The 12,955-nt window shown below is 41.6% G+C and overlaps 1 protein-coding gene across 1 annotated transcript in view; it reads left to right on the top strand.

The window, feature by feature from the left end:
• AGBL1 (AGBL carboxypeptidase 1) overlaps positions 1–12,955 on the top strand; it is a 270,250-nt gene that overhangs the window by 225,698 nt on the left and 31,597 nt on the right. The window lies entirely within an intron of this gene.

The raw sequence follows: 12,955 nt of genomic DNA, 5'->3' as shown, positions 1-12,955 counted from the left end.
TCAGATTCAATAGAAAGGTTGCCTCTAACTTGAAGTCTTAAGTTGTTTGAAATGTTCTACTTGAGAAAAGAGAGAGGCACTCTTTTTGCACTTAATTATCTGAACTCCGTTCAGTGGAGGCATTTGAGCTTCTATGAAAAACCCTTTTTACCAAGGGCCCTTGGCAGTGGAAGAAATTCCCATCCTTGGTCCAGAACAGCTAGGATTATGACTTGTTGTCAGAATACAAGGCACACAGCGCATCTGCTTGTGCGAACGAGAGGGGATTGCTCATGTAATGACTTCTATGTTTTGTTTGGGAGGACCTATACCCTTTTGGCTCTTGGGATATACTGCTGGTCTATTTTTGTTTTGATAACTGGAGTCAAGGGCAACCAGGGTTGGGTTTGTTTTTTTTTTATTGGAGAAATCAAAATAAAACTCAATAAATGAACACCAGCTGTGGGGTACATTCTAGAAGGTCTAAAGAAGGTGAAGAGGCCATATAGAGGGTGGAGATGGTTTCTGTGAACCCTATATATCACTCAGGGCCATCGGTCAGAACACTAGAGATTTGTAAGGCAGAAATCTGATATTCAACCATTTGAAATTACTGTAACTGAAAAGACTTTTTGCCTTTGTTTCAGTGAGCAAAAAGTCTTTTGTTTTTTAACCCAGATTTGCCTGGGCTGGGTTTGTCTTGGAGGTCATTGCAACTTATAAGAGCTGGATACTCCTACTGCCCTGAAAAAAATAAAAGGATTTAGACTCACAAAAATCCCATTTGTTCAGGCTGATGGAGCAATGACCGTGGAGCAGATTGTAATAAACACTTAGATCTGTTGAAACCGCACTCAACAGCATTAAAGGAAATGTTCTCCTCCCACTGGAGGTCAGCAGTGAAATGTTTTATCAGTTAAAGACAGTGGGGACATCTCTGCTGAATGTGACAAGCAGCAGGGCTTACCATTTTCCTGTCAGCTTCTGATTAAACTGAAATTAGTTCAAACTTGGATTAACCAAATCATTTTGTCTTCCCTCTCCCTATCTTTTTTTAATTTTAAATTTTGTTTTTTTGTTTTATTTGAAGGCATATTATATATCTTCACTAGCATGTATAATTAATTAGGAGTCTCAGGAAAGCAACCAACTCCCAAGGGAACTGCTGTGATACTGCCTGGTGTTTCCTCTGTGGCTCCCAGCCTTTCTGGGTTTTTTAAGTAAGATGTTACACCATATGAAATGATTTTCATTTTATTTTATTTTTCCTTCCTTCCCTTCATGCAGTCTTTTTAGATGCATCTGAAGAGATTGAATGAAGACTTGATCTCAGCAGGACTCACATGATTCCGGTCACAGTGTATTTTTAGAATTTTTTTTTTTTTAATGACAACCTTAAAATACCAACTCATGCTTTCTCTCATCACATTAGCGAGCCATCTCCAGCAGCCAAGAAGTCTAGAGTTTAACAAAAAAAAAAGAAAATCCTCAGTTTCATGGGAAAAAATCCCAACCTAAAACTAAACCCTTACTCTAAACCCAATAGTCCCTTTTGCCCCCTTTTGTAACTGCTAGATAATACCCTGCTGTTGAAAGGCAGAGCCTTGCTGGGCAAGGAAACTGAAGACTGCATATTCCCAAGGTCTGCACTATAGGACCAGCTTTGTAGCATGAAAAACAGGTAGGGCCATCACTTCTGCTGTGGCCCAAGACACTGTGTGCTCTTGATCACCTCTGAGGACCAGATCCTGCTGCAAAGCAGAATTCATATTACATGGCCTAGCAGTCAAGATATCACTGTCCTGACTGTGAAATTGCCTAGCTTTCTCATGGGAAGGAAATGAGTCTGACTTTGTACTGTGCTGGTGGGGAAGAGAGCAAATGCTTCCAGATTCTTGGGCTGGGTTTTCAATCAGAGAAGGGCAGTGAGCGGGGGAAGGATGCAGAGAGCTTTGTCAGTGTCCTGTGGATACTCATCACCCCAAAGAGGATTTCAAGTGCTCACTGAATTTAGAAATGATCACAAAGTTTGGGGCTTTTCCTGCTTTGCTCATGCAAACACAGATTTTCTCTAGCAAAGGTATGATACGGTGTCTGCATGCGAAATACACTGACTCAGGGTAATCAGTTCATCTTTTAAATTGATGGCTATGGGACTCAGCCTACTCCTTGTGGCTGAGGACAGCTTTCCTTTATTCAGTGTAGTAGTTTTCCTGATGACCAGACTGGATATGTTTAAGGCTTGAGGTCGTATTAGGAGGTCTGCAGCTTCCTGCTCAAGGTGTTTGACAGTAGTGAATGAAAAAAGAGACTTGGGGATTAAAAAGACAAGAATATGAACAGCAACATGACAGAGGCTGGCAGGATAAAAAAGAAAGAGATGCTGTTAGAGTGGGTGTTGTTTGGCACTGGGATGTGGAAGGTCGTGAGAATAAAACTTGTCTCTCTCTTTAACAAAAGCTCTGCTGGTAAAAACACAAAGCAAACACCTCAGAACCACCCCAAGCCTTCACCACAACCTGATTTTGTGAGGAACTGCATTTTCAAAGTGAAAACCAGATCTTTCCCTGCCTCATGGTATATTGCTAAACTAAATGGCCTGCTGGCCCACACATGTGAAAACTCAGAAATCCTAAATCAGCTGCTCGGCTCTCTATCTGGGTCAGAATAGAGCTGTAATCTAACTTAATAGGACAAACATGCTCTCACAGTCCTAGCTGCTGTGTCTGAATGTGTTTGCTCCAAAGTAATAAACCAGAGCCAGAAACAAGGGTCATTATGGAAATGAAAACTGCTTCTTTCCAGTCTCTATCTCTCAGTGGCAGAAGGTGACATTCATTTTCCTAATCCAGTTCTTGGTTTATAGAGATCCTGTATTGGAAGACATGCATGCACTAGTGGTAGCTTTGCAGGGCAGAAAATAAACATCATAAAGAAAAGCAGAAGAAAAAAGCTAGCTCTCTTCTGGAAAGTGAGTGTTACAAAATGCAGGCTTCCTACTTCAGGAGACTTAAAAAAGCAAATATCAGGGAATGTTCCATCAATTACAGCTCTATTTTTCCAGTTGCTGGGTGATGACTTTGAAGCAATTCAGAATGAGCCAAGCATTTTCATTGCTCAGTATTTAATGGGATTTTGTAGACTATTCTGTAGTAGAACACAAACAGGTGATTTCAAATGGACCAGACTCTAGCAGTGTTTCCTTCTTGCACGACGCTAGGCAGGAAGCAAGCAATGAGCCTTTAAATTACACCTCTTCAGATGTGCCCTTATGCTATGCAAAGCTGTAATCAGACCTCAGTCAGTCTTAATGGCTCTGGTGCCTGTGTTGGCAGTCTCCCATAATCCATCACCTCACATTGTCCTCTCAAAAATACGTGTTTTAGGCATTCTTCAGATAACTTAACCATCTCTGCCTAAGAGAAGGAAACACTCATGTGACAAGATAATCGCCACTCAGCGATGAGCAGTTTCTGTTATGCTAAAACACTGAATTCTGCAGTGTCTCTGCTGAGCCTGTTGCAGTCATTAGTTACAGGCCTGTGTCTCTATAACTGTGAAGATGGGTGAAGAGCTTGTAATGAAGAAACAAGCCATTCTCCAACTCAGGGGTACTTTGTCCCTTTTAAGCTAAGGTTCTGACCAGCAAATCACAGTGCCCCCCTTTTAACAGAGATTGTCTGGTATTCTGAGAGCAATGAATGACTGCAACACATTCACAGCACCTCTTGATGCTAATGTCTCAGACCTAGTATATGGCAGAGAGAGCACTCAAACCTGCATTTTGTCATTGAAAGTAATTTCAAATTTCAGTGTATACCAATACTAGATAAAGAGGTTTTATTGCTTCTAGAAGTCTGGTTGACAGTGTAATTGTAGAAAAAGCAAAAGAGATATGGTCTGTCTGTACCACCAACTATGTAGACAGAGAATGAGAATGAGTGCTTTTCAGATTTATTACTGTTATTTTGAGCAGATTTCTTCTCACTTTGCATTTTGTCCTATTGCCCAGTCCATACTCACAGCACTTCTGTGTTCTGCTCCCTAATCTCAGAGTCTGGCTCTGGGAAGCTGAAAGGGGTAAGACAGTAAACGCTTTCCCATGGCCGAACAATTAATTTCCTAGCCTACAAAGTTAAATATGGGAGGTTTCATGGTTTGAAACGTTAAAGCTAAAACTGGAATCCTTGCACTTCAAGACAGTCATCTCAGCTGCAGCCCAAGCCCACATTAATGCAAAATTGTTGTTGTTTTGCAGCATTTGGGTGGGCTGCAGGAAATGATCTGTCATTTTCTGATTGCTTCAAGCAGACCACTGTCTGCATTCACTCTTAATTGACATTTGTGGGTTTAGAGAGCAGGAGGGGTGAGCTGTGTTGGGACCTAAGGCTTGATTCTCAGCTGTGTTAAACCTCTGCCTACTGGTAGCACTAGATCCTGGGGTTAGTTACAGACTGGCCAGAGCTCCTCTCAGTCACCTGAAGCATACCCTGAAGGGACATTTAAACAGGAGCGAACTGCTGGAGTGCACTTTCAGAGAGTCTGTGCTCCACCCCTGTGAGCAGATCCTTATTGCAGACCTGCCTCTCAGAAAGTATCAGATGTCCTCTTTGACTCCAGGGAGAAGCTGTTGGGTGGATGGATGCTCAGAGTAGGCAAAAGTGACAACTATAAACGCCCTCTTCAAGTACAGGAGAAATTTCAACAGCTTTTTGCAAACGAGATTGGAAAAGGAAACTGCAGAATTGATGAGATTTCAAACATTTGGCCCTGTGGGCTTTGAAACAAAGGTAAGATCTCTGATTCTGTCAGAAAACAACAAAAAAGAAAGCCCCTACCATCTTAACTCCTTAACACTTTAGCTGTTTACTGTATAAACATATATAAATGGGTTTCTGATTAGCAGCCCACCTGTAGCAAAGAGGAGAGGAAGCTGCTGAAAGGTATGGAGAATTTGGCTCACCAAAGAATATTAATTGATTTCTACTGCTCTCTCAGGCCGAGGGTGCTTCACACAAGGTCGGTGCAAGGGCACATCTATTGGCAGCTGGAACATTTGCCTCTCCTCTGACAGTACCCAGGATCCAGCACTGTCAGTTCAGTTGATATTAGACTTGCTAGGTCTGTAGATCCATGTGTCATATTGTCAATGGTCATTGACTTGCAATGTCCAGTTGTTGGGTGAAATAAGGGAGGTGGAGGTGGGAGGGAGTTATCAGGCTTAGTTGAGATTGACTTGAAATATCCTGCTGCAATTGCCTCAAGTCAGTACACAACAGACTCTACCAACTATGGAAACAGAGTTGAAATTACCCCTAAGAACTCAAAGGTTACGTATCTGCACTAATGACAGCATCCTAAATGATCCCCTCTTGCCTCATTATTGGGACTGAAAACGCTTGTGCTGAGCTTGCGTGAACTTGGGTTAATTCAGTCAGGGGGCTCTAAAGACAACTTCTCCAGCTGGGTGAAGTAGCAGACATGGAGGAGCTACAGCTGGGATACAGTTGTGCCTACTGCTTCCTTTCATGTTGAGCTTTTACAGCTGTTATGTGAGATGCAGACTAGAAATAAAGTGCCCTCAGGGGTGAGGGTTGACTTGGATCGGCAGTACCAGCTGGGAGGTGTTCCTGTGAGAAAGAATAGGAACTGCTAGTGTAAAAACAATAATACTATCTGGCTTGTTAAAAAATTCACCCTGCTTCTCTCCTGTAGGATGATCCCCAAAGCTGAGCTGAATAATGCATTCCAAAACTGGAAGCAATCAGGCCTTAAGAAACAGCCAATACCAACAGAGCAAAACCAACTGGGATAGATCCGACAGCTAAAACTGTATTTTAAAAATCAGCACTTGCCACAAGGTGTTTTGTTTCAGTATTGAAATGTGGGGTGTTTTTCCTATTGTTTACGAAGGTGAAGGAAAGCTGTGATATTGCTCGTCAGAGGCCACAGTGATTTTCTACCTCATGGTTCTGAATGGCAACTTGTTCTAGTCCCAGGCCTCCACAGAGCTCTCTTCAGCTCTTTTTCTCCTCAATATTTGCATATTTCCAGCCATTCTCATCACAGCCTTTTCATGTAACTCTGCTAATGCATCCAAGTCTTTGATTTATATCTGTTTTCCCCAGTTCTGCCCCTCTAGCAAGTCTCATTTCTACTAAATTCTGGCCTGTGATATTGCCAGTTCTTTCAGTCATGAAAACTCCTTTGGGTGGAGAAAGTGAACATACAGGTCTGAAGTAAATAAAAATCCACAAGGGAATACCCTGAGACTGGCAAACTTATTCCGTCTCTGACTCCAAAGGTGAAAGAGAGATGCATTAGCCTACTGTGCCACCTGGCCTCTGCTATGAACCAGATGTTTCTGTAATGATATGTAATGAACACATGCTCCTGTGCCTCAAAGCTGTGGGAGCAGGGCAGGGAGGGAAAAGGGGTAGTCTTCAATATGAATGACGCTATCCCTTTTCTCCCTTTATCCTTATGTCTTCATATAAATGTGCCAGGCAGTTAAAACAGTGCTAATTGCTGATAGCTCTCTATTGATCCGTCCATTCGGTGGCTCTGATTACAGAGTGATATTCCATCTAATCACAGCTGTGGTAGTTAGAAAAAAGAGCCTGGGCTCAAAGCTTTGAAATGGTATAGCATTCTTAAGCTTTCCAGCCATTCTCTTGGGTGAGTGCTTTAGTGCGCGGAGGAGATTTTGCGCTGTGTTGTCAGGTGCAGGCTTTTGGGAAGGGAACGCTGTTTTGGTGAAACTGCTCACGTACAGAGCAGAAACAGGGGTCGTGAAGGCACCGATGGCAGTCCCACCTGGCTGAAGCCCTCCATGAGGTGGAGTAAAACTGTGGACCTTCACTGTCCAGACGCTTATGCACTCCTCATTACCGTGTTTTGGCTGATCTGCTAGAGGTCAGTTTGCAAAAAACCTGGAAATCCTTGAAGGGCTCTGCAAACAGCACAGTGCAGGTACTACACAGCTGTATATTGGGGAAGGTCCTTAGCTTGCTTCAGTGGAAGATGTTGTAGCGGCTGGTATGGAAGGAGAGATACTGCATTATTTTGAAGGTGTCATGATGAGTTATAGATACTAAAAATGACTATTTGGCTCAGATATACTTGACTGCTTGAGAACTATCTGACACTGAAAGTGTGCTCAGATGTTCCCCTCCTGTTCTCTTCCTGTTGCTTTTCTTCACAGAACAAAATAAGTCCCTTGGTTGCTGTTGGCCTAAGGTCTGAACAGAGATGTTCTCGTTTCAAACACAGATAGATCGTGTTTTGCCCTCGGGGCCTGGAATACATAACTAGAGCTGGTTGACATTAGCTGAACGGGAGAACTTGCATCAGAAAATGGCCTTTTTAGAAAATTAACATTTTTGTTAAGCTGGAAAAGGTTATTTGCTTTTTTCCAAAGTGTTTTGGGTTTTTAATTTTTTTGTGGAGATTTTAAGCAATTCGCCTAGTTAATTTCTTATCTTTAATTTTTGTTTGCTTTCTGTGTGTTGCCTTAGAAATCCATCTGTGGTTGGGGTTATTTTTCTTTGTCTGTATGTTCTATCATTGGTCACTTTTCTTTTTTGCCTCCTGTGTGTATAAGACTGTGTTGTCATTGTGCTGCTTCTTCCTCCTTTGCCCTTTCTTTTTCCTGCCATGAAAGCTCTCCCTTTTTTTCCTTTCTGGTTATTTAACATTTCAACCTTTTCATATTGGCTTGGTAGACATCTGCTGTATTTTCCTCCTTCCTCCTTTGTGTTCAGCCACTGGCCTTCACTGGGCTTTGTGTCACAGCTTTAGCCATTTGCCACACCTTTCTACTTCTGGTTCTTTGAGTCCCTTTCCTTTCTGAGTGTTTGATAGTGGTGACCATTCTTTTCTTATTCAAGTATTAAACTCCCCTGAGCATCAACTTTATTTTAAAATCTGTGATGGAAAAGGCAAATAAGATTCGGGGGGGGGAAGGGGAGAAAAAAAAGAAACAAAGCCCAGAAATCCCAGCCTCTGCTCTGTGCTTAAAATGACAGTTATGACAATTCACAGTTATGTTTTAAAATGCTCATGGCTGTTAAATGTAGACTGCCCTGGGAGACAGAATCCCAAAGCTGACTGAGAGAAATGAAAGGCAAAGACTGAATGAACAGAATTGTTTAAAATCTCTGCAGAAAATGGAGGGAAAAAGCCCCGCCAATTTTGAAAATAAAACATCTTTTCATTTTTTTTCCTATTGATCAATAAAGGATCTTCATGTGCTTAAACTGTATTTGCCTTAATGAGACACATTCAGAAGTGACTCTAACTGAATTTAATGTCTTCAGGTCTGTTAATTTCTCTGGCTTTCTCAGCATATTAGTGGGGTGTATTTTAGAGTCAGGTTGTCTCTCACTCACAGCCTTGTAGCGAACACCTACTTACTAGTTACTGTTATGTTTTATCTGAATAAAAGGCTAAGTTAGTGCTGATGGAGCAGTTCATATAAGCTAAAAAGCAGCTGGAGGCAGAAATCCTTCCACTGGCCCAGCTGGTTCTGGGAAGGGATCTCTGTCTTAGGCTTCTGCTGTAGATTTGATTCCACATTTAGGGCCACATATTTCTATGTATAGGACCCTACAGGTGTGATATAGGAAGTTATTCAGATTACTGACATTCCTAATTCACAGTGGCCAGGAAAAGAGGGAAGAACGAAGGAAAGGAAGGGTAAAAAGTGCAGAGCAGAGAAACAAAGTGAGAGAGCCGTAGAAATTTCACTTGTACCACCCTGTAAATTATTCACACGTGCCAGCTGGTAATTGCTTATAATGAACGTCTATAAAGCACTTTGATATGCTCAGATGAGCAGTACTATAGAAAGTGTGTCCGCTGTTTAGATCTAAGGGATAAGACACTAGTAGAAAGGCAAGAACTACCCATATAATTATCCTCTTATGATATTCTGGCTCACTGGTGCTGTACATAGATGTGTTATTAAAGAACGAGATGAACTTCAGAGGCAATAATCTAATGATTATTCAGGTTAAGAAGTAATGTGGAGCACTAACAATTTCTTGTATTGCCGAACATGGAATCTGAGTCCTTTCTTTCCCAAAAGGGTGATTTCATCATCATTCTTGAATACATCTGTCCAGCCGCACAACTCAGCTGTGCATCTCTTATGCCCATCAAGCCAATGATCAAGCAATCTGTAACTTGCATTCACCTGTGATCTCCCTGCGATGTGAGTTGTGGAATGTGCTCAATTAGATTTTTGATCTACTGATTTGTAACAAGATCCCTTAATGAAGCAATTTTCTACTGATCTTTGTCAGTAGCATCCTGAGCTGGACCCTGGATTGTTTGACGCTTCCCTTATGTGAAGCATATCCCAATCCCCTGCACTCCTTGGCTTTGGAATGGAGCCTCATGGAAATACACTGTGCAATGAAGTCATATCATGTTCAAGGCCGTGGCACATGCAATCCAAGGTTTTCTTCTGTTTATGGTAACATTTCAGTATAGAGGCACAGGTTGCATTGGAACAGGTAACGTTAGAACTGTTAATTCCTAATCTTTGTGAGCATCCACTTTTCCCTTCCCATCCCATGTCTTTGCATTTCTGAAGAAGCAGCTTCCTCACCTGTGCAGGGTGCTGTTGGCATCTGTTCAGGATCCACTAGCCAGTTCAGAGAAGCTGTCTGTGGCCCTGGTGAAGTAGAGCTATTGCAAACTAAATTTGTTTAAAAATTTGTGCTGTATCAGATTAAGGGAAAATGTGTTAGTTCGATGGGGTCTTAGCCAAATTAAGAATAGTATTATTCTGCATAACATATAGCTGCTTCTCTTGCCATTTTTTTGTATTACAAATCAAAATCAAAGCAGAAATGCTGTAGCAGAAAAGAGAAAGAAAGAAGCGAGGGAGGGAAAAAAGGAAGAGAGGAGAAAGAAAGAGACTTGATTAAAATATAGATCTTTTTATAGATAAGTAAGTTAGGTCTTCTCACAGCACCAGTTGAAAGCTGGTGGCATTTTGAGAGTTCAAGATAAGTGAAACACCAGTTGGAGATTAGGATCAAGGAACATTTTTTAAACAGGTGTTCCACAATGGGCCAAAGGTAGCAAAAAAAAGTCTTTCCTTCATACATGCTTATCACTTGAGAAGGAAATAAAACTTTCATGGTTAGTGTGTCTTTATGTTTTATTGTCAAAATGACCTGTGTATTCATTGTATCCCAGCTTCAAAGTGGACTCTTTTCTCCGGCAAAGATCATGGTGGACCTTTTAAGTTTTCATCTCGGGGCAAAACTGCTCCAAGAAAAGAAAAAGTAAAAAAAAAAAAAAAGAAAGAAAAAAGAAATAAGAATGTTAGAGGAGTGCTGTAGTTTTCCTATCAACAGAGATTGACTGATAAATCCCTCTGTTAATTAAATACATATAAAAAATAAATTTTCATATAAAAAGTGACACAGAAGTACAGTACACATGCAGCCATTTGAAAAAGGAGATGTGTGACCCATCTCCACGTGGAGGAAAGTCACAGTTTCTGTACATCTGTCATTTTAAAAGACTGACAGATTGTGCAACCCATGGGAGTAGTTCTATTGGACTTGTTGGGACTGCTTAGGTAAATAAAACATGTAGCAGCTGCATGGCCTGGCCCTAAGTGGTCTACATATACTAAAAACTGTATAGATAAGTCACAGCAGGAGGGAAGTGTCATATGTTACGAGACCTTATGCCATCCAGCACTGCCAGCTGGAATTCATCCCAAAGGACAAACAAACTGCTGGGGTAGTGCTGGGCATCAGCAAGGTCAGAGAAACCCGCTGGGAGCTACCACCTGAGGACCGGGTCCCTGAAACAGTGATCTCTGGCTGATGCAAATTACTGTGTTGATCCTGCTAGGGATGCTATTTAATTAAACTGCAGGTATGCTTAGGGTTGGGACACCTATGTTTGAAAGGGGCATGGGAATGGAGCTACTGTCTCCTTTCCCAGCTCGCTCTTTGAGCTGGGATGCAGTAGGGTCCCATGGTCAGGACAGACGCATGGAGCAGATGTTCTGTGCTATACAGTGCTCTGCTCCCTTCTCCTGCGTGACCTCCAGCATGTCCCTAAGTCTCTTTGTTCAGTCTGTATAATAGGGAGAAAAGCTCTTCTGTACCTTCTCAGGCTATTGTGATGATGAATATGTTACTGATTGTAATGAACTCACACACTGGAACTCTGGGAACCACATAAGCATCTGAGATAAGTAACAAGAAGCACATAGGAAAGGGCAGTGCACTAAAGCTTTCATTGGCAGAACTGCATCTTTCACATCCTGCTGAGCTTTGCCTGCTGCTGATCACAATGAACAACTTGGGCCCTGAAGCAGGAGGATTGATATTCTTTGTATTTTATTTTTATCCAAGTTGGTGAAATGCGAAATGCTATCTTACCTCTTCTTAGTAGTGTCTAATCCTTCCTGGGGTCTGTCTGAGCTCTTTGTCCATGGTGTACCATGTGGGAGTGAGTTCCACAGGTTAATTACATGCTAAATAGTGTTTCATTTTTGTCTTTTTTCAATGTGTGGACCTTAATTGCAGATTGCCCTCCAGGTCTTGTGTTATGGGAAAGAGTAGAGAGAAAGGGAACAAGTAATTGCCCTTCTAAACATTATCTGCAGCACTCTCTCATACACCTACTCTCCCTCTTTTACTTTTTACCCCTCATCATCCAAAGCTTTTCATTTTCCTTCTAATGGATTACTTTCTTTCTCCTGTATAACAGCGCAATCTACTTTTGCTGCCCTCCGCTGTGTCTCTTTCTGCTTGACATTTTAGTGACTTAACCTGAGCACATTATTCCAGCAGAGGATGAAACCTACTTTTACACAGAATGGTAGAACGTTACCTGTATTATTGTCTCATCTCTTTTTCATAATCTTCGTTTTGGTGTTTTGTTTGGTGTTGCAATCCTCAGGAGCTGCTGAAAAATGGGAGTGATTTCTCAGGAAAGGAGAGAGATGTAGTGGTGTTCTGGGGCATGCTGGGAAAGAGATGTCTGGATCACCAGATGTCATGGGTCTTTGGGAGAAACTTCTGGTGAACTTTCAGGTGACTACAAAGACACTGGACCTCAGTGGTGATATTTGTGGCAGGATAAAATGCCTGCAGAGCAGAATCTGAATCTGGTCACCTTATGCAAAAAATGCAAAACTCCAAAAATATGCTGACAGTTTATGGATGTTATTAAACATAGGAAAGAATTAAACTTTATCTTCTTGGGAGATTAAACAGCTTTCTAGCCTGTAGAAATAAATCCTGAACATGTTTCTGATGATAGGAGGGGATTGAAGTTTGCTGTTTTCTTTTATGAAGAAAAACAAATGCATCCAGGAAGGACTGCATCAGACAGTGCCCATTGGGAATTGGTGATCTATGGCAGCTCCATCCCTCCTGAACGTCTGCCTGGCCTGGCCTCCTCCTGGCAGTCTGTACACAGCCAGAGGTGGCATTTCATGGAGTCACCATGAGTTTGCCAGCAAACTCGTGAAGTAGTACTATTTGTATGGATACATCTTTCAGCTTATCAAGTGAACAAATACATAGATCCCATTCATCGTGACATACATGACTTAACATTGCAGTTTGATGGCTCTACATCACTTCAAAAAGTCATATGTTGATATGAACACTGTAATTCTATCAGGCAGTGTTATGTTACTGTATGAAAATGATGACTCAAACACACTGGCTCCATTATACTTCAAAGCTTTTTTTCCCTGGGAGAAAAACCTAGATTAGATTTTCCTGTTCTCTTGACTGGCATTCTACCATAATTTATAAATAAGACAGTGTCATTCTTCATTAATTCCTCCAATCCTTAGCAAAGCATATGATGAAATTTTGTGAAGATGTATAAACATGTATTTACGACCAGATCTTCTGTTGATATATATCAAGACAGTTTGCATCGTGTTTGTAGGGCTGTGCTGTTTTATACCACTGGAATACCTTGC

Source organism: Phalacrocorax aristotelis, chromosome 7 (genome assembly GCF_949628215.1).
Source record: "Phalacrocorax aristotelis chromosome 7, bGulAri2.1, whole genome shotgun sequence".
In the NCBI taxonomy this organism is placed as follows: Eukaryota; Metazoa; Chordata; class Aves; order Suliformes; family Phalacrocoracidae; genus Phalacrocorax; species Phalacrocorax aristotelis.
The sequence above is the reverse complement of the archived record's forward strand: the minus strand, read 5'-3'. Positions and strand labels throughout refer to the sequence as shown.